Genomic DNA, 19,509 nt, shown 5'->3' on the forward strand with positions numbered 1-19,509 from the left:
TACCTCAACAAAATTTCTTCTCTTTCTGACACCAAAGTTGAGCAGAAGTGCAGTTTAGAAAAAGTGGGACATCTGAAAAATCTTCTCTCTACATGTAAGCTTGATAAAGTCTGAATCGAAGCTGCACTCACTTTCTGATGGTGTCACTTCTTTAAAAACTTCATGTTCGATTAAGTTGTCTCACTTGGATTGACTCACTCAAAATTAAATTATTAGAAGTTCATGGGAATATATAATAAGCTCCACCTCACTAGTGTGACCTCGACGATGACTCCAGCAGATAGAAGAGCAGTTAAAATCTGATTTCACAAAGACAATATTTCACATTATTTCACTCAGTTTCAATATCACCCCAAGTTACTCCAACCAAAGCACTGCCTGGCATCTGTGTCTGCTAATAGGGTCATTAATATTCATATCGTCAGAGATGAGATGGGAAACACACTGAACAAAATTTCACACACACACATAAGTACACGCACACACCACAAAGAGAAATCAGTTGGCTGCTCAAATATAATTACTTGACTGCTGACTGCCATTTAGGAAGATGCCTAGATAGATTATTTTTGTCTCTCCTTCCCCCTCTCTGTGTATGTATCTTTCCTTATCTTTTGAGTTTAGCAATATTTTCTGTCCTTTTCTTTTTCTCCCACCAATCATCAGTCTTCTCTGAAACACTGCTTGGCAGGCTCCACAATGTTTGATGCAATTTACAAGTGTTTTCCTGTTGTAACTTTCAACGACGCCTTGTTCGCTGAATTATAAAGTATGCGTTTGTCTTTCCCATGAAATAGTAGCCTTTCAACCATGAAAACTGATGAAGGACATGAGAGATAAAATATGCAGTTTTTATTTTCACTTAAGCTCTTCCTGTTTCCAAGTACATAAATTGCATGGTGAAACTGACTAACACTGACAGGTTTATATTGTTGCAAATACATGACCTCAGTCCTTCACTGGAAGTATTGTCGATGCAACTTAATTCTTGACCTTGCAAACAGTTTCTAACAAAAAAGTCTCACTGCAAGTTTTTCAAGTTGATGTTATTAAGCTAACGATAATACCTGAACAAATTTTAAACTATCATATATGGGTTAATGACATTACAAAATACAAACCGTGCAAAAATATTCACATATTATCTTTACAAATAGCATTTAAAAATTTATCATATTAATGTATTTAATATGATAAAGTTTGTAACAGTTATGTGTGTTGGGATGTGTTTTGAAAGTACATTAGAAATACTAATACTGTGTTTGCAGTTTAGTTAATTGGGTAAATTAAACTGAACATATTGCAGTTAAAAATGGCTTTTGGGTGTGAGACAGGAGGCCACAGGGTTACTGCCAATGCACAAAGCACTGAGTAAATTATAAAATGAAGGCAGTTCTCATTTTGAAAACCTACGCAGGAGGATTGTTTCCCCTAAACCTTATACCACGCATGAGAGCAGCAGAACTTTTCTCAAGCATGTTTGCCGATTTTGTTTTATCCCCAGTTTCTTTCGTGTGAAACTGTGGAGGGTGGATGTGTCATCAGATGTACAAATATATAAACTATACAATACCACAGTGGTTCCCAAACCTTTTTTGCTAGGCCCCCCTTTGTTTTACAAGAAAGATGTAAATAGTCAGATTACAGTATTTTGTCTATATCTTCAGGTTTTACATGCTTACATATACACACACAGTTACTGTCCCTCCATTTACAAAGGCAGAGGCGTCACTGTGTAATTATTTTACATGTAGTTGTTTTTTTCAAAAAATGCCTCTCTGTGCAAAATGGGTTTAAAAACATAAACAGCTGTGGGATGCTGTTTGTCCGTGATTTAGATGGGGGGAACAAATTGTGGCAGGATCAGCCTGATGTTATTTGTATCCCGCTGTAACTTTACTGTATAAAGAGCTAACATCTCCAAAATGTCAGGAGTAGTTAGTCATTACAACAAGTGTTTGTGAACTAAAAATCAAGAATGTGGGATACTGTTTGTCCGTGATGTGGAGAGCCCAGCGCTGCTCCTGACGAAGGGAAAACCAATTCTGTAGGGGAGACCTACCTTGGCACTTGTGCAGGTGAAACCAAAGGGAAGATATGCCTCACCATATTTTCTAGTCTTTGGCTTAGAATGAAGCCAATAAGAATGAATAACATATTCAGCTATGCTTCATCTCCTGCTTTGCATTTGTGTGGACAGAATTATAAAAATAGCTTTATGAAAAATGAATAGCTGCCGAAACCTACTGCCAAGGGTTGTCCCATCAGTGGAAGCAAGAACTGCAATCAAGCATTTGTGATAATCAACAATGATTCTTTCACATTGCTGTGGAGGAATTTTGGCCTATTCTTATTTGCCAAAATATTTTACTTCAGTGGATGATTTTCAGGCATGAATGGGCAGTTTGTGGTATGGCAAAGCACATTAATCGGATTTATTTAAGACTTTGGCTTGGACACTCCAAAACCTAGATTGTGGGGTTTTTTTTGTTTGTTTGTTTTGTTTTGTTAAGCCATTCACCGGTAGACTTGCTGGTGTGTTTCAGGTCATCATCCTCTGCGAGTGCTTTTGATCTTTAGGGCATGAACCGATGCATGCACATAATCCTTAAGAATTTTCTGGTAGAGAGCACATTTCATTGTTCCATGAATTATGGCAAGTCGTCCACATCCTGAAGCAGCAAAGCAAGCCAGACCGTCACACAGCCACCACCATATCTGACTGTTGGTATGATTCTTTTTATGAAATTCTGTGTTAGTTCTGATGATGTAACCAAACTGGTTGGTCAGCCTAAAGAATATTTTCCCAAAAGTCATCTTGATGTTATTTGGTAAATGTGAGACATGTCTTTGTATTCTGGTCCGGAGTGGTTTTTGATTTTTGCTTTTTTTGGGACTTTCAATGACGAAATCTCTCTCCAAAGTAAAAATGGATGACATTTTTACCCCACCTCTTTCTTACTGTTAAATCTTGAACGCTGACCACTGGTTTTTTTTTTATTTTTTATTTTTTTACCTAAAATAACAAATAAATAAAAAAACTTTAGTGAGGCAATCTTTGTCTAATACTAAGCATTTTTTGATCATCTGAAATATGTAAGTGTGATACCAGTCAGTATGGTGTGGTCACCATTTGCCTAATGCAGTGCAATGCATCTCCGTCACATAGACTTGATCAGGTTGTTGATTGTGGGGGGAATGTTGGTCCACTCCTGTTCAATAGCTGTGCAAAGTTGCTGAACTTTGCACAGCTATTGGACTGTGCAAGGAACTGGAACACACTGTTGTATATGCTGATCCAGAGCATCCCAGACATGCTCAATGGGTGACATGTCTGTTAAGTATGCTGGCCATGCAAGAACTGGGATGTTTTCAGCTTCCAGGAACTGTATACAGATCCTTGCAATATGGGGCCGTGCATTGTCATGCTGCAACATGAGGTGAGGGTTGTGGATGAATGGCACAACAATGGGCCTCAGGATCTCTTCACAGTATCTCTGTGCATTCAGAATGCCATGAATAAAATCCACCTGTGTTCATTGTCCCCCCCCCCTCTTGCCCAGTTTGGTTCTTTTGCGATCAGATTTATTATCTAAAGGCCAAGAAAGATGCCCAATGGATTTACTTTACCAAACGGACCATCCCGGCCTTGCCGTATTGGTCCATTTGATTCACCTTTGTTTTTATTGTTTATTTTATTTTATTTTCACTTGCTACACAAGGTACAGACATGACTGGGGGAAAGAAAGAGAGGTAGGGAAAGAAAAACAGCAGGGAAAAGGAACAGTGATAAAGGGCAAAAAACGAAAACAAACAAAACAAACAGACAAAAAATACATATATCAATCACCTTGAATACAAACCACTGGAATTTGTAGCATCTGTTAATTTCATGGATGTGTCCATGTCCTATTAACAAAGGTTGGAGATGTATTTGTTCACATTTAAGCTGAGCATAAAGTTAGTGTTATGTGGCTTGTGTAGTTGTGGTTAAATCAAATGTCCAGGAACTTTGAAAGTAATGGAAATGTGGAGATGAGAAAGTGGATCCAAGCACAGACAATGATGCAGGAGAATGTTTTAAACTGAAAATGAGCCTTTGTGGCTGTATGAAAACACTACAAAAAAAACTAGCAAAGGGGAACTGAGAACACTAACAAAACCTGAAGAAACAGCTAAACTAAAGAACATGAGGAACATAGAAATCATAGCAAAACCTGACAACCGGGAATGAGGCGTCTGAGACATGGAACATGGAACACTGAGGAGGAAATGCAGAAAGAAACACCGGTGATGATAAACAGACAATCCGACAAGGAACAGAGATAAACGCACAGAATATATACACATCGGGGGAAACGAGGAAATGGCACACAGGAGGGAGACAAAGTGGAACCTAATTAGACCAGATGAGAAAACGGGGAAGCAAAACTCAAAACACCGAACACAGGACACAAGACACTGCAAAGTAAAACAAGAAACACGAGACAATCACAAACACTAGACACTGCGACAAAGAGACACGGCGGACTGGGGAGTCAGAGGAAACACTGAACATGGAGCACAGGAGCACAAATCAAAAGACTAGAAATGACAAATGATGAACTCAAAGACAATAATAATTCAAAATACAAAACCGTGACAGTAAAAATGTATATGTGTGTGTGTGTACACATGTGTTGTTGGACATGGAGTTAAAGGTAGACGACTGAAACCAATGAAAAGCCTGAAAAAATGATGTTTCAAGCTAAAATGTCAGTCAAAATGGCTGTTTATCTGAATAAAGGAAAAACACAGAAACAAATAATATTAAAATTAGAAGAATAAGTGACGTGTCCACAGGGCACTGTCCAGAGTTTTTCAAATTATGGCTGAGTGAATTGTTTTCATGTCAGCCTTCAAAATCCTTTCCCCCAAATGGATTTACAGTGTTTGAAATTAAATGCTTCAAGTATTCCATTACAGATTTACACAATCCCCAGAACAATAAGGGATTTCTTGTTTAGTGGCTTCCGTGACTGTTCAAATACCTGGGAGGCTGAATCAAGAATTCACAGTGGTTCAAATATTTGATGTTTTCAGATGGATATCTGCCCACTGCTGACTCAGACAGAAATAATCACTATTTTCTTTTCCTTTCAGTCCAGTGATTTCTTCTGCTCTTTTGAGCTCAATATTAACTCCATTACTCATTTAGTCATGTTTGATTTGTGTACAATGAATAAACAATACTGTAATCTTTAAAATATTTTTAGCTTTAGGCTTTTGAACTAAGTCTGACAACTCTCTCTCACTCTCTCTTTTTCTGTGTGTGTGTCTTCAACTTTACGTGCATATCAAAATTAGTGATTCAACAAGGTGAGAAATTACCATTGCTGCTTTAAGAAGTCCAGACGCTTTCCTTTCCAAGCTCCTTAGACTGTTCATATATATATATATATATATATATATATATATATATATATATATATATATATATATATATATATATATATATATATATATATATATATGGAGAGAGAGAGAGAGAGAGAGAGAGAGAGAGAGAGAGAGAGAGATATCAACAGGTATAAAATCACTGCATGTTGACCAATCTATTCTTCAGAAAATAGCCTCATCATTCATGGAAGATCCCTCTGGCCTCTGTTCGTTCTCTAAAGATTTTCTTAATTCCGTGTAATGCATTTGTGTTTCCCTAATAAGCAAAAATAAATAAACACAAATAGTTAAAACCAGGGTCTTAACTAACTTCTGAGGAAAATGTGTCTTCATAAGACAGTTTATATTAATTTCTATGTCGTTTTGATGTTATGTTTGTTTGTTGGTTAGCAAGAGAACATGTACTCAGTAGATTATTTATTTTGAACAAACCTATTTTACCTTTACCACGTGTGGGACTAATAAAGGTTATCTTATCTTATCTTATCTTATCTTATCTTATATCTGGGACAAATGGAACAGAGGAAAATATTAGCCAGTGAACTTTGTTACAAGTGAAGATCTTTGTTGATATTCAGAATAAATACAAAATTTTAAGGTTTCTACACCTGTACGCAGAATATACTCCTTTAGTCACATTTCTTAAGACTATTTTTCTTGCAGACAAATGGTTGAGCATTTATTTTGGTGGATTAACTTTAGAGATCCAGGATTGTCTGGAAGTCAAGACCTCCAAATTGGCTTTTATGACCAAGAGAGACGGGAAGAGATGAGAAGAGAGCACTGAAGTATTTCCTCTGAGTAGTGAATGCAAGAAATGTGTGTAGACAGAAATGGAGAAAAGGGGGTTTAAAAGGGGAATAAGACGCAACGAACAAAAAGTGAGTGAGAAATAGAGTTGAAGTATTTCCTCAGGGGTAAGAGCTGTCTTTTAGCTGGATGTTTGAAGATTGTAAATCCATTCTCTATGGATATTTATCATTTCCCCTGTGAATGTGCATTCCCAACCAGCTGCAATTTATCAAGGTAGACAGACAGGGAGAAAGAGGGCGTGGTTGCAGGGCAGAAAGAGAAAATAGGGAAGCGAAATGCACAATTTGGATGGAATCACTTTTGGAGACTGTGCATAAGAAATTGTTAATACAGGACATCTGCAATATTTGTGTATGATTTGCATAAGGTAAGAGCTTTCTGCAATTACCGTCACAAATTACAGAGTTCGTACTGCTGCAATTCTATCACACACGAAAAATTGTCAGACGCATCATTCAGCTCGTGAATTGAGTGTATGAAAATTACCTGCTATGACATTAATCCATCATGACTGCGAAAGGAAGGAAATTTCACATTACTGGACAACTTAAGGTGGCACAAAATCCATCTCAATACAATTTGTTAGCATAGTAGCATTTGCTGATTAGCACTAAGCGCGATGTACGACTGAGAATATACTTGAAGGTCAATTAACCAAAGAATTGGACAAACTAGAAACCAGATGGAAAGAGAAGCAATCACTTTAATCTATTCAACTTGAGAGGGGAAGGTGTTTACCGAATTTTACGACAATTTATCTGATGCAGTTTCATCCAAAACAGCAATTGTCAAACATATTGGTGCTGAGGGAGATTACTAAATTAGTATAATTTGAGAGCATAAATGTCCATCAAAACAAGGAATAATTAACTTGATAGTGATAACTTTCTTGTTATGACGTCGAGCTGAGAAGAAGAGCAGGATACAGTGACAAAAAACAGTCTCGCCGAATGATTTTGGGAATGTATTGCATTGGTGGGAAGAGACTCAAATAATAATATCTGTCAACAGGAACATTTAGAGAGAAAATTTTACTCATTTGAACAGAAGAGGCACCTCAGTCACATCAAACAGGTAAGACTCTACCTGCCACCAGCTGCTCTCCGAACAGTAGACGTGTTCTCAGGATTAGAGATCACCAACCTCTGAGAATGAGAGAAAAGCAGTTTTTGATTTCGGAGTGGGTTAGTGTCAGTGTGTTTACAGCTGTTAGATAAAAAAAACAAATCTGTCAAACCACTGCCTCCGTATTTGATGCAATACTTTGATGCAAAATTTTTTTTAAAACTTGTAGTTTTTCACCAGCTTTTGACTGAAGAGGAACAAGAAAGGGCTACTTGATGGGAAAAGGCATAAGAGATGTTAAGGACACATTTCCTTTAGGGCAGAGTGTATTGCTCCTTTGAAATATTCTGGATGTGTTGTTTGATGCTTCACTCTCCAGCTATTCTAAGGGAAGTTTAAACCCATGGAGCTCTGTGACATCTTTAGATGAAAATGAATCTAAGATTTTTATTTTAAAATTAAACTTACGCTTTGTAGGAAATTGACACCTTCACTGAAAAATTGTCTGTGGCATGAATAGAATAGAAGACATTACAGGATATTGTTAAAATTCCGAGTCCTTGCAGACAGAACGGACTTCCTGGGGGAAATTGATATTAAGGGTCATCATTTATTGTGTGTCACAGATTAGTCATTACTGTAGCCGTGTTTTATAGGTAGGTATGCCATGGCTTCCCTCAACTGGCTTGTTAACAGAATTTTTCTATTGTCTTATGTTAATGTAGTCATTTATTCAGGTTAAGTAGGCTGAAATTTCCACATTTTGCATGCACTTTTTCTCACAACCACTAGAGTTCTCTTATATAATCTGAGCTATTTTCTGTTAATCACTTTTATCTTCAAATAAAGCTTTGTCTCCTAGTTCAGTTTAAAATCCCAAACTGAGTAGGTAATCTCCAGATAAACAACTCAGTTACAGGCCAGACAAATTGAAATTCCAATCCATTTAAGAGAACTGGAAAAAAATCACCCACAAATGAAAATAATTAATTTCTGTCTGTGGTCTTCCTGCACATGCCCTCTTGATATGAATGCTTAGAGAAATAAGCTTTTCTTATTTCCAAAATAAATAAATAAATGAACTCCTGGGAGTAACGTTTTAAAACATAGTCCTTAAGAAACAAGAGGAAGACCAAAACAGCAGTTACTGTGTTAAACAGGAAATAGTCTTCAGAGAGTTGATTGAGACAAGACAGTCATTTAAAGACGATTAATGAAAGATACTTAAATATAACTGGAATATTAAATATTCCAGTTAAATGCATACACTTGTAAAAAATAAGGCAATATTTAGTCTTATCCATTTTAGACAGTTGACCAGAAATCTTCTGAAACATTACAAGCAAATGGAAAAAAATGTGGGTTCAAGGTTCAAGGTTCTTTATTTGTCACATGCATAGTTATACAAGTATAACACACAGTGAAATGTGTACATGTAACCACAGCCATGTAACTGCCTACTGCGGCCATTTACTGGGATGATAACATTCACAATGGCTTCTTGCTCTTTTCAGACCTTCCAATCCAACATCCAGTAAGTCCTTCTGGTGGTGTATTCCAGCCCCTTAAAACCACAGGTAACAGTGTTGGTCAAGTTACTGGAAAATCGCAATTAGTTGCTAATTACTGATTACTTCTCCAAGAAAGTAATCCAGTTACCTTACTAATTACTTATTTTCAAAAGTAATTAGTTACTTTATTACTTAGTTACTTTTAAAAACATGATACACAACCTGTATAATTATAAAGCAATAGACCTTTTAGTCCAATTCAATTTTTTCTGCGTAATCCATCATATAAAATTGAATCAAATGAAAAAAGTCTCTTTTTAAAACTTGTTTTATTAGTTGTAATTATTTAGCTTTATGCACATTGCATCAAGCAAAAATTTAATTATATGCAACATTCTCGAACTTGAAGAAAGAAGTTTTCTTCCCACGCAGTGTACAGTGGACACTAATGTTTTTGTCACTTTTTATGGAATCAAAATCAAAGTAGTGTAAGTACTTCCAAGCTTTAAACGCTGCACGGTCGTACTCTCTCCCACACTCTATATTATCCATTGTTGATCTACACACAGACGGACGTTCCACTCACAAACGTCATTGTCATGAGACACTCTCCCTAACAAAATCATGGTTTGGAGTGACGGACAAGGTAAGCGACTCATGTTGTAACTGACGTCAGACGCCGGAGATTTTGGCAGAAAATTAAAGCAAATGGTAGTTTAGATTTGAACAAATTCATTTAAGCTTCAGCATTACCAAATACACTTATCAATTGTCTTATAACTAACACTATTTGTCTAAATAATCTCCAACACCCTGGAGAACAACGAGGAGAGTTTAGAGACTCTCCAAGATTACATCGATCAGTGCTTTCAGGATCTCGTGATGAAGAAGACCCCGTGTGCAGCTTCCCCGGCCAAAGCTGAGACGCCGTCGTCGAAAAGACAACGCCCGGCAGATTCCCCCGGCTCAACATCGCCAGCCGGCAAAGATATTGCCGACATATTGGCGTCAATCGACAAGCGATTGTCCAGTTTCGACGCAAGGCTGTCCTTGGTGGAGATTCTTCACCGAGAATTTAAATGCTTGCGAGAATCCCTGGAGTACAGCCAGCAGCAGGTGGAAACGCTTGCTGCTGAAAATGCCACGCTAAGGGAGTCGGTGAAATGTCTCACAGATAATGTTACCCAGCTCAATAGAGAAAATAAAAAAATAAAAGAAACAGTTATCGATCTACAAGCTCGTAGCATGCGTGATAATCTGGTATTTTCTGGTATTCCAGAAGCCGCTGGAGAGGACGCGGAGACCACGGTAAAAAGCTTCATCAAAACCCACCTGAAGCTGCCGGAGGACACTGTGAAGAACATCGTCTTCGATCGGGTACATCGCCTCGGCCCCATTCGGGCTACGGCCGGGAGACCACGTCCTATCGTGGCCAAATTCGGCCACTTCAAACAAAAGCAACATGTGAAAAGCCGCGGCAGGGAATTAAAAGGAACGGACTTCAGCGTGAACGACCAGTTCCCCAAAGAGATCTTGGAACGACGCAGGGTCCTCTTCCCAATCCGACGCGGCTTCATCCAGAAGGGCTCCCGCGCTGTCATCGCTGTGGACCGGCTGTATGTGGACGGACAGCTCCACCGCGACCCCAACATCACTCCGTGGCTGTATTAACCTCACACCAGATAAGAATCAGCTGCACCATTTCCCTATCCACTCACACTAACTTGCATTAACATCTGTTTAACTTACCAGTATCAAATCGCATCTTAAAGTGTGATTTCATAGCAGAATTAACACCGTCACTCTCCGTCAGTGATTTAATTGGAATGTTTACGTTTTGTTTCTGTTTTTTTTTTTTTTTTCCTCCTCTCTTTTCCCCCTCTTGGTTTTATGCTGCTCACCCCTGTCCTTGGTTTCTTTCTTTATTCCTTTCACTGCCTCGATCACCTGCTTCGACACTCATCCACAAACATCCTTTATTTCGACACATACGCACCATGCGCTCAACGGCAGCACATTTACATCAGTCAGACAGCACACACAGTCATATAAGATACACACACACTTAAGCCAAGCCTACTCATATTAGTAACTATGCATACACAAAGTCAGACTCAGGGAGCATCTCGCCACACATTTTTTCTCTCTCTCCTTCTCTTTATTTATGAACAAGTGACGTATTCTCTCCACCTGTCTAAGCGACGCACACAGCATACATCCCTAGTTATACACAAACATCTATGGGTACACTGAGGTTCATTACATGGAATATAAATGGAGCTGGCTCCAGAGAAAAGAGGTTAAAAATATTTAACCAACTCAAAAAACTACAGGCAGATGTTGTCCTATTACAAGAGACCCACAGACCTCTTAGAGGTTCGAATGAACTTAAAACACCTGAGTTTCCTAATGTGTTCTCAGCAATTTTAATACATAAAAATATTAATTTCACAGTACTCGATACAGTTATAGATCCAGAGGGCAGATTCTTAATCATTAAACTATCTATACGTGATAAAAAGCTATGTATTGCAAGTGTATATGGTCCAAATGTTGATGATCCCTCATTCTTTCACGGTTTTTTCAGTGCACTCTCTGAACACTTAGATGGCACACTTGTTCTTGGAGGTGACCTCAACCTTGGACTAAATGAAGACATGGATAGGCTCAATACAGCGGGAACTCAGCGTAATTGGCAGCAAATATAATCAAACAGTATATGAGCGACTTTGGTCTTTGCGATGCATGGCGCTCCCTTCACCCCACCAGTAAGGAATATACTTTTTTCTCACATGTCCATCACTCCTACTCTCGTCTGGATTATTTTTTGGTCAGCAGCTCACTGCTGAATGACATTTCAGACACTGAGATTCACCCTATAGCTGTCAGCGATCATGGTCCTGTATCTTTAACACTAATGCACAAGAATAATACTACGCCAAGAAAAAACTGGAGATTTAATATATCACTACTTAAAGATGTAGACTTTATTAAATATTTTAAAAAAGAGTGGACTTCATATTTGAACTATAATGACACTCCCGAAACATCAGCTTCTGTTCTATGGGAAGCAGGGAAAGCTGTGATGAGAGGTAAAATAATTTCTTTCTCATCACATAAAAAGAAAAAAGAAAACAAAAATATTCAGGAATTAGAAAAAAACATCAAATCACTAGAAGAAGCCTACGCCTCCCACCAAGATCAGGAAACATTGAACAAAATACGCAAAACAAAACTAGAATTAAATGAGATAATTGATAAAAAAACAAAATTCTTAGTACAAAGACTACACCTACAAAATTATGAACATGGTAATAAATCCGGTCAATTTCTAGCAAACCAGCTAAAAATAAATAAAGAAAAAACAACTATATGTGCTGTTCAAGATTCATCTGGGAACACAATATATGATCCGATACAAATAAACAACATTTTCAGGGATTTCTATAAAACGTTGTATTCACCACAAATAAACCCATCTAAAAAAGAAATTGATCAGTTTTTGGACAACATAACTCTTCCAAAATTATTGGACACTCAAGCAATGGCACTGGATTCACCACTGACACCAGGTGAACTCCAGGAAGCCCTGATAAGTATGCACAATAATAAGGCTCCAGGTCCAGATGGCTTTCCTGCAGAATCCTACAAAGATCTCTAGATTCATGTATGTCCAAATTCCTTTGGAAAAATAAACCCCCACGTATAAGCTTAAAAACACTACAAAAGACCAAGGATAAAGGAGGACTAGAACTGCCTAACTTTCAGCACTACTTCTTAGCCAACAGGCTTCAGTTTATCTCAGGATGGCTAAAACACACCCTCTTAGATGAACCTTGGCTAGATGTAGAACAAGCACTCTGCAATAATCTAGAGATCTCAGACCTACCATTTATCAGCTCAAACATCCAACGACATGAATGCTTTAAAAGCATCAACATCAGCTCTTCTCTGACAGCATGGTGGGAGTTTCTAAAATTGACGGCGTCTTCATTAATCCCATGCAAACGTACACCTATCTGGAACAACCCTGACATCCTTGGGGGGCTCAACCCGGGGTAGCGGTCATGTCCGGTTAGGGGCTCTGTTGGCTCTCCGGTGACTGTTTCCTCGCGGCTGCGTTCAGCGGGGCTAGGGGAGGGTCTGTGTTGACGGACGTGGGTTACTGACCTGGTAGCCTGGCTGCCCCTGGGTGGGTCCGGGATGGGCGTGAGGTTCTGGGGGCGCTCCGTCTCTGGGCTGGGACCCGGACCGGGCCTCGGGGGCTTGGGTCCTGGTTGGTGTGTTGCCGGGGTTGTGGGCGGGTGGGTGCATGGGGGCCCAGCCCTGGAGCAGGGTGCCGCCGGTGCGTCGAGCCACCTGGGGGGCTCTTCAACTGGTGGGGGAGATTGTCACATCTTGCAGGAGCTTTCCTCTCCTCAGGAGCTGCCTCTGCAGGAGGGGGAGATACAGGAGAGGTGGAGGAAGATCTCAGCCTGGGTGTTTATTGTCTTATGTAGTCTGGAAGATGAGTGGATGGTGGGGTGGGTGCAGTTTTCTCTGTGGTGGGGTTGGGTGGACTGTCCCGGGCTCTGTGGGGCCGGGCGGCGCTGCTGCACTAGGCCCCGGTCTGGATGGGCCTGGGCCCCCTTTCCCTGGCGGGTCGCGGAGTATGGGGGTGCCTACTGGGGTCAGGGGGGAGCTGGCCCCAGGGAGGGGTCACTTGCCCCTCCCTTCCTTCCCTCCCCATCTCCAGCTGCCTCCCTCTTCCCGCTCCACCACAACCACCCACACATGCAGGGCCTTGGAGTAGGGGTATGTCACCAGGGTGCAGAGGAGGCTACCATCCTTATGTCCCCTTCTGGCTGCCTCTGCCTCAATTTTATCCCACAACTTAGACATTCACATTACTCACACTCTCATTACACATACATATAGGATCTTGGGGGTGGGCACGATACACGGAGTCCAAAGTACCATCAGGGTGTACACCCCACCCCTGGCATCGTTGCCCACCTCTCAATTTTAAATACACGTAGACATTGAGGGCTAGCAGGAGGGACCATGCGCTTACCTGCTGCTCTCTGGCAGGTAGCTCCAAGCCCTCCTGGGTTTTAAATGCACCTTAGAACACACATGCATCAACATTACAATGAGCGGGCTGAGGGAGGTTCGGAGTCTTCTCTCACCCCCGTTCTCTGCGACCTGCTGGAGCAGGGGGGCTAGGACTAGGAGGAGGAGTTGGCCGTCCGACTGTGGTCTGGAGTGTGGAGCCTTCCTGCTGCTGCGGAGTCGGGGCGGTCTGCCTCCCCCCACCGCAGGGAAAAGGGAAACACCACCTGGGTCTGGGTGCAGTTCCCCCCTCCAGGGGCGGGGGTACCTAGACCCGGTTTGTAGGGTACGCTTGGGGAGTGTGATCGTGTGTACAACGTCTCTTTATGTCTGTCTCCACGTTGGTTGAGTGTGGAGTAAGTGCATATGAGAGCATGAGGGTGGGAATGGATGTTTGTATCTGTGTGTGCCTGTATGTCTGTGTCTATATGTCAGGTTGGGTGTCAGGCGCCACCTCTCTGGGGACATCTCAGGCCCTCCAAGGTTTGGAGGCCTATCTCCCCCTACCACCACTTCCCCTGCCAGTGGCGGACCCCCTCAGACATCGGTGCGTTGGTGGTTCTTTGTGTCCGGGGATGGGCGTCCAGGTACACACCGGCTCACTCCTTGGCGGCCGCTTATCGGGGCCTGGAGCCTGGGGCTCGCTCGGGCCACTTCGGAGGTGGGGTGCCCCCGGCCTCTCGGCCTGGGGCTCGGTCACTCAGGCTGCCAGCGGAGCTCACGGGCGCGTCACTGCAACTCCCCCTGGCTTCTGCTCCGCGGCTGCTGAGTGAGCCCTCATCTGGGACTCTCCTCAGCTCTTTCCGGGACAGTGGCGCAGCTGCCCCTCTGTTGGTCTTCCTTGGTCTCTTGTGTTCTGGGGGCCTCTGGATGTCTGGAGTTTTGATCTCCTCCACACCTGCTTCACGCCCTGGAGGACGGGGCTGTGGCCCCCCCACACCCTCTAGCAGATTATTACATGAAGGAACCTTTTAAAAAAACAAAAAACAAGCGCGTCCATGCTCACAGGTGTACACACGGGTGATCACACCCACAAACTACACCCTTTTTGGCTCCTACCTCAAAGCACACTGTGTTCTGTTGATCTTATGTGCTGCACAATAATGTTTAACATTTAGTATTTACTGTCATATTCCCATATATCATTGTGATGTTGTTTATTCTATTACTCTTGTTCTCTTCTGCTTGCTTTCTTTTTTCTTTCTCAGAAGGTGATCCAGGTGATTGATATATGCATTTTTTTTTCTCTGCCCGTTCTGTTGGTTTTTGTCTTTTGCCCTTCTCCCCCGTCCCTCTTCTCAGCTGTTTCTCTTTCCCTCTTTCTTTCTCCCCTTCTTTCCCCCAGTCAAGTCTGTCCCGTATTCAGTAAGTGAAAATAAAATAAACAATAAAAGGTGAATCAAATGGACCATTACGGCAAGGCTGGGATGGTCAGTTTGGTAAAGTAAATCCGTTGGGCATCTTTCTTTGCCTTTAGACAACAATTCTGATGGCAAAAGAGCCAAACGGGACAGGCCAAAAAAAAAAAAAAAAAAAAAAAATCATGGTTTAGTAACACAGTAACGCAGCAACAGCAGTGTAATTACTTTTTTTTTTTGCAATAGTAATCCTTTACTCGTAACTTGAAAAAAGTAATCGGATTACAGTAATGCGTTACTTTTAACATCTTACTGCTCATCTCTGGTAGGTGGTCCTTGTGGAATTGTTCTCTTTTACAATTGCATCTCACTGTTTTTCAGAGGAAGAGTGTGTGAAAAAAACCTGCTATCACAAATATTGGCAGCCCAAGCCAGATTACTATAGCTGACCAACAGCTCCCAGCTATGCACACCACCAAAGAGCAATAAAGATTAATATGGGCTTCCTTGCCCGTGGGGCCATAGATTTGCCACTTTATATCAATAAATATCTTTAGAAATGAATATAAAAAGACATGCGGCGATGGGGATATATGCCATATACATGTGTATACTGTATACATCAGCTCTGTGTGTGATTCTACTTTTAGCTGTTCCTGTAATCAAAAGAGATTGTCACAGCAGGTGGCTCTGCACTTTTGATTTGGTAGATTTTTATAGTTTTTAACGTCACATATTCTTCCTGACACAACCCCAAAGGGATTCATTTCTCCTCCCAGGATCAAGCCAGAGACTCTTTGTCTGTTAGGCGATTGTGTAAACCATTACACTGTGGAGTCACTAGCTCTGTGTAAACTGCATGCTTAAATATGTTGACTTTTGCATTCTTTGTTGCTGTTGTCCAAACTTCAGATGGCTGTGGTCTGATCTCTCTGTGTAGCTCCCTCTCTTCATGCTTTCCTTTTTTTTTCAGTCCATTTCCATCACTTTGTCTAGATCTCTGAATCTCCCTCTGTTCATCTGTTGCTTTCATTCTCTCGTCTTGCCTCCACCCCCTCCATCTGTCTTAGAGGTTTCACTAACAGGGTACTTGACAGGAGAGAAGTGTGCAGGGAGAGTGGCCTTTTTCTAGCAAGTCAGCTAGTCATCCAAGGCTAATTAAATATAGCTTCTGAGTGCTCGAGTCTCTCTTGCTCTCCTACCTCTTGGTGTCTCTGTCACTATCTTACTTAAAGTGGGTGCTTTTCCTGAACTGAATTAACACTCCTCCCTGTTTCTTACTTGCTTTCTCTCTCACACTCTCTCTATCCCTTGTTCCCAGTCATTGCCTTGGGCTCCTTACACTCAAATTAACCTTTCACTATAAAAATCACACAGGGGAGCAGTATCCAGACAGGTAGGTGTGTGTGTGTGTGTGTGTGTGTGTGTGTGTGTGTGTGTGTGTGTGTGTGTGTGTGTGTGTGTGTGTAAGAGAGAGAGGGGGGGGATGTAATGTGCATGAATCTGAGTGTGTGGCTGAGTTTACAGGGTCAGCCTGTAAGCCTCTGTCCATGTAATTGTGTATCAGAGTCTTAAATGAGCTCTATTTTCCCAAGCTGATCATGAGAGTGGACGGATGTTAGGTGGAACAGGTAAATCGAAGGTTCAGAATAGATGACGGGTTTACGGGTAAAACGGGAGGAACAGGATGTACATGCTTCCAAAATCTTCCAGCTCATAAGGAATTACACCAGAGACTCATTTATTCAACAGGCCCAGTCAGTTAATAAACTCATGTACATCAGTCTGTTAAAACTTTAGACGTGAAGTGTAGTAACACTGGTTGGGACTGTCAAGATAGCGTGTCTCCAGGGCTGGAAATTAAGCTTTCCTACTTATAAATGTTACATATTACTGACAAGCTGTGTCCAACAGGCTGACAGTGTGGTGTTCAGCCTGTTGGACACAGCAGTGAAGAGTAGGCGGATAAAAATTAGAGTATCCAATTTCCATGTTGTAGAGATAAGGAGAAGTGAGGGGAGCAGAAGGAAGGTACAAGAGTACGGAAGGGGCAGGAGCCAGTAGTAGAGTAAAATAAAGTGAAGTGAATTTTTAAAATCTGGATTTTATGTCTCTTTGGCTTCATGTTCCTCCTATACTTTTTTTCAAACCTAAACTTTCATGAAGGAAAAATTAGTTAACTTTTTAGGAAGAAGGTTTTGGAAGAAAAGGACAAACAGCAATACACAAAACAGCTTAAACCCTATAGATGTTTTTATCACACCTCTTTCACTCTATGCTTAGCTGCATACCAGTATTGCAACCCAGTCTCACAGCAAAATGTGAACTAGACCCCAAAACATTTTTATCAGGCTTTTGTAGTCCTCTTTTGTGACAATCAGCACAACTTTGAAACAAATGTGTTACAACAAGAAGTAAATATGTCTAGAACATGTATATTGTAAATAGTCTCAAGTGGGGGCTAAAGACCAAAGCAAAATCAGTACATAAAATACTTTGGTATTTTTATTCATCTTTAGACATGAAAGGATGAATACAAATACTTTACTCCACCACTCATCTATCCATGTTCCAGACGTGGACTATTTCCCTTAAAAGTAGACAATAATTAATTAACCCAGTATCACAATAACGTCTGGGTTTTAAATATATATTATCTCCCGCTGCTAGTACTGATACTTCTGCATGCTGCATTTCATGCTTTGCCTCTACAAAGCGTGAAAAGGAGAGGATGACTAATCAAAGCATACGAGGACGTTTGGACAGATAGCAATCGTATTCAGGGACACAAACATAACGGTAAGACATTTGTGTTGCGAAATGTGATAAAAGGTGAAAATTCAGGACTAGAAACACAAATTAATACAGCAGAGGTTGTGAATATTTCACCTAGTATAAAAAAGGTGAGTTTGTTGTATTTTAGTAGCTAAAAGCTCCATACAGCACAGTAGCGGACAAAAGAATCTTTCGGGAGTAAAAAGTTGAAAAAAATAAATAAAGCTGTTATTCCCCAACCACTAGTATCACAGCATCTGTCTGCAGTTGTAATCAGTATACTCTAACAGTGAAAACAAAAACAACTCAGCAATAACAAATATCACCATATCTCTTTAGATACAGCCAAACCTCTTAAACGGTTGCATAGCTTGATTTGCAACCCTCTCACATATTAAACCTTTATCCTCTTTAAACTAGAAACCTTGCTCCTTCCATTTCTTATTCTAAGAGATCCGCCTCACTTACTGAAAGTTTCTGGGAATAAATACAAATCTGTGAAGGTTAAAATGTGGATTGTGTCTAACTATGGTCATTCGTGTAATTTATATTATAGAAAGTATGCTATAGTAAGTATTATAGTAAGCACTTTGCTAAATATTAATATGTTCATGTCTTTGTAAATCTCTAATTGGCTGTCCCAGTCTACTGAGCGAGTTGCTTTCTGTCTGAGTGGCGCTTTGTTTCCCGTTGTGTCTCTTTTTCTCGAGTGAGAATTGTAAGGTAAAAAGAAATACGAGCGTTGGCTCGTCTGGTGTGTCTTTGAGTTTGTGCGTGTGCGATAGAGAGACAGTCATGTTGGGCACACAGATGGGAGAGCTGAAGACGATTAGAGTGGTATTACATTGTCACTGGGCTGGCACGCACCGCTTTAATTACCTAGTACAGCAAACACACAAAAAATTTTTAGAGACACAAATTTACGCAAACAGACACACGAGCACACTGATAGACAAATTCAAGCAAATATTACGCTACACACAAGCAAACTGATATAATGCAGCCCACGCACAGCGACACTCAACCACCTTATATGCAGCACAGATTTTGACACATACGTTAAATTTCGATTCTGCCTGTTTTTCGTCTAGTGAGTTCACATACTTTAGAAATCCAAAGTTTTTTTAATTTACACATTCCTAATGATACCCATTTTAAAAATCACATGTTACTGAGGGTCAAGATCATAACCAATCACCCTTTTCTTTTTCTTTATATGAAAATATAAAGCAACCTCTGCATTCTGCACTACATTGACAAAAATATTAAGCTACCTACACAATACATCAACAGTAGCTTTTATGTAATCTCATCCTAAATCCATAGGCATTAATATGTAGTTGGTCCTGCCTTTAAACCTGTAACTGTTTCCACTTTCCTGGAAGAATTTCAACAGGATTTTCGAGTGTGTCTGTGGGGACAGAAGAGCATTTGTGAGGTCAAACACACATTGAACT

Source organism: Mchenga conophoros, linkage group LG12, assembly GCF_057382185.1.
Source record: "Mchenga conophoros isolate Kocher_MC1m ecotype Shallow Benthic linkage group LG12, M_conophoros_male_GT1.1, whole genome shotgun sequence".
NCBI classification, from domain to species: domain Eukaryota; kingdom Metazoa; phylum Chordata; class Actinopteri; order Cichliformes; family Cichlidae; genus Mchenga; species Mchenga conophoros.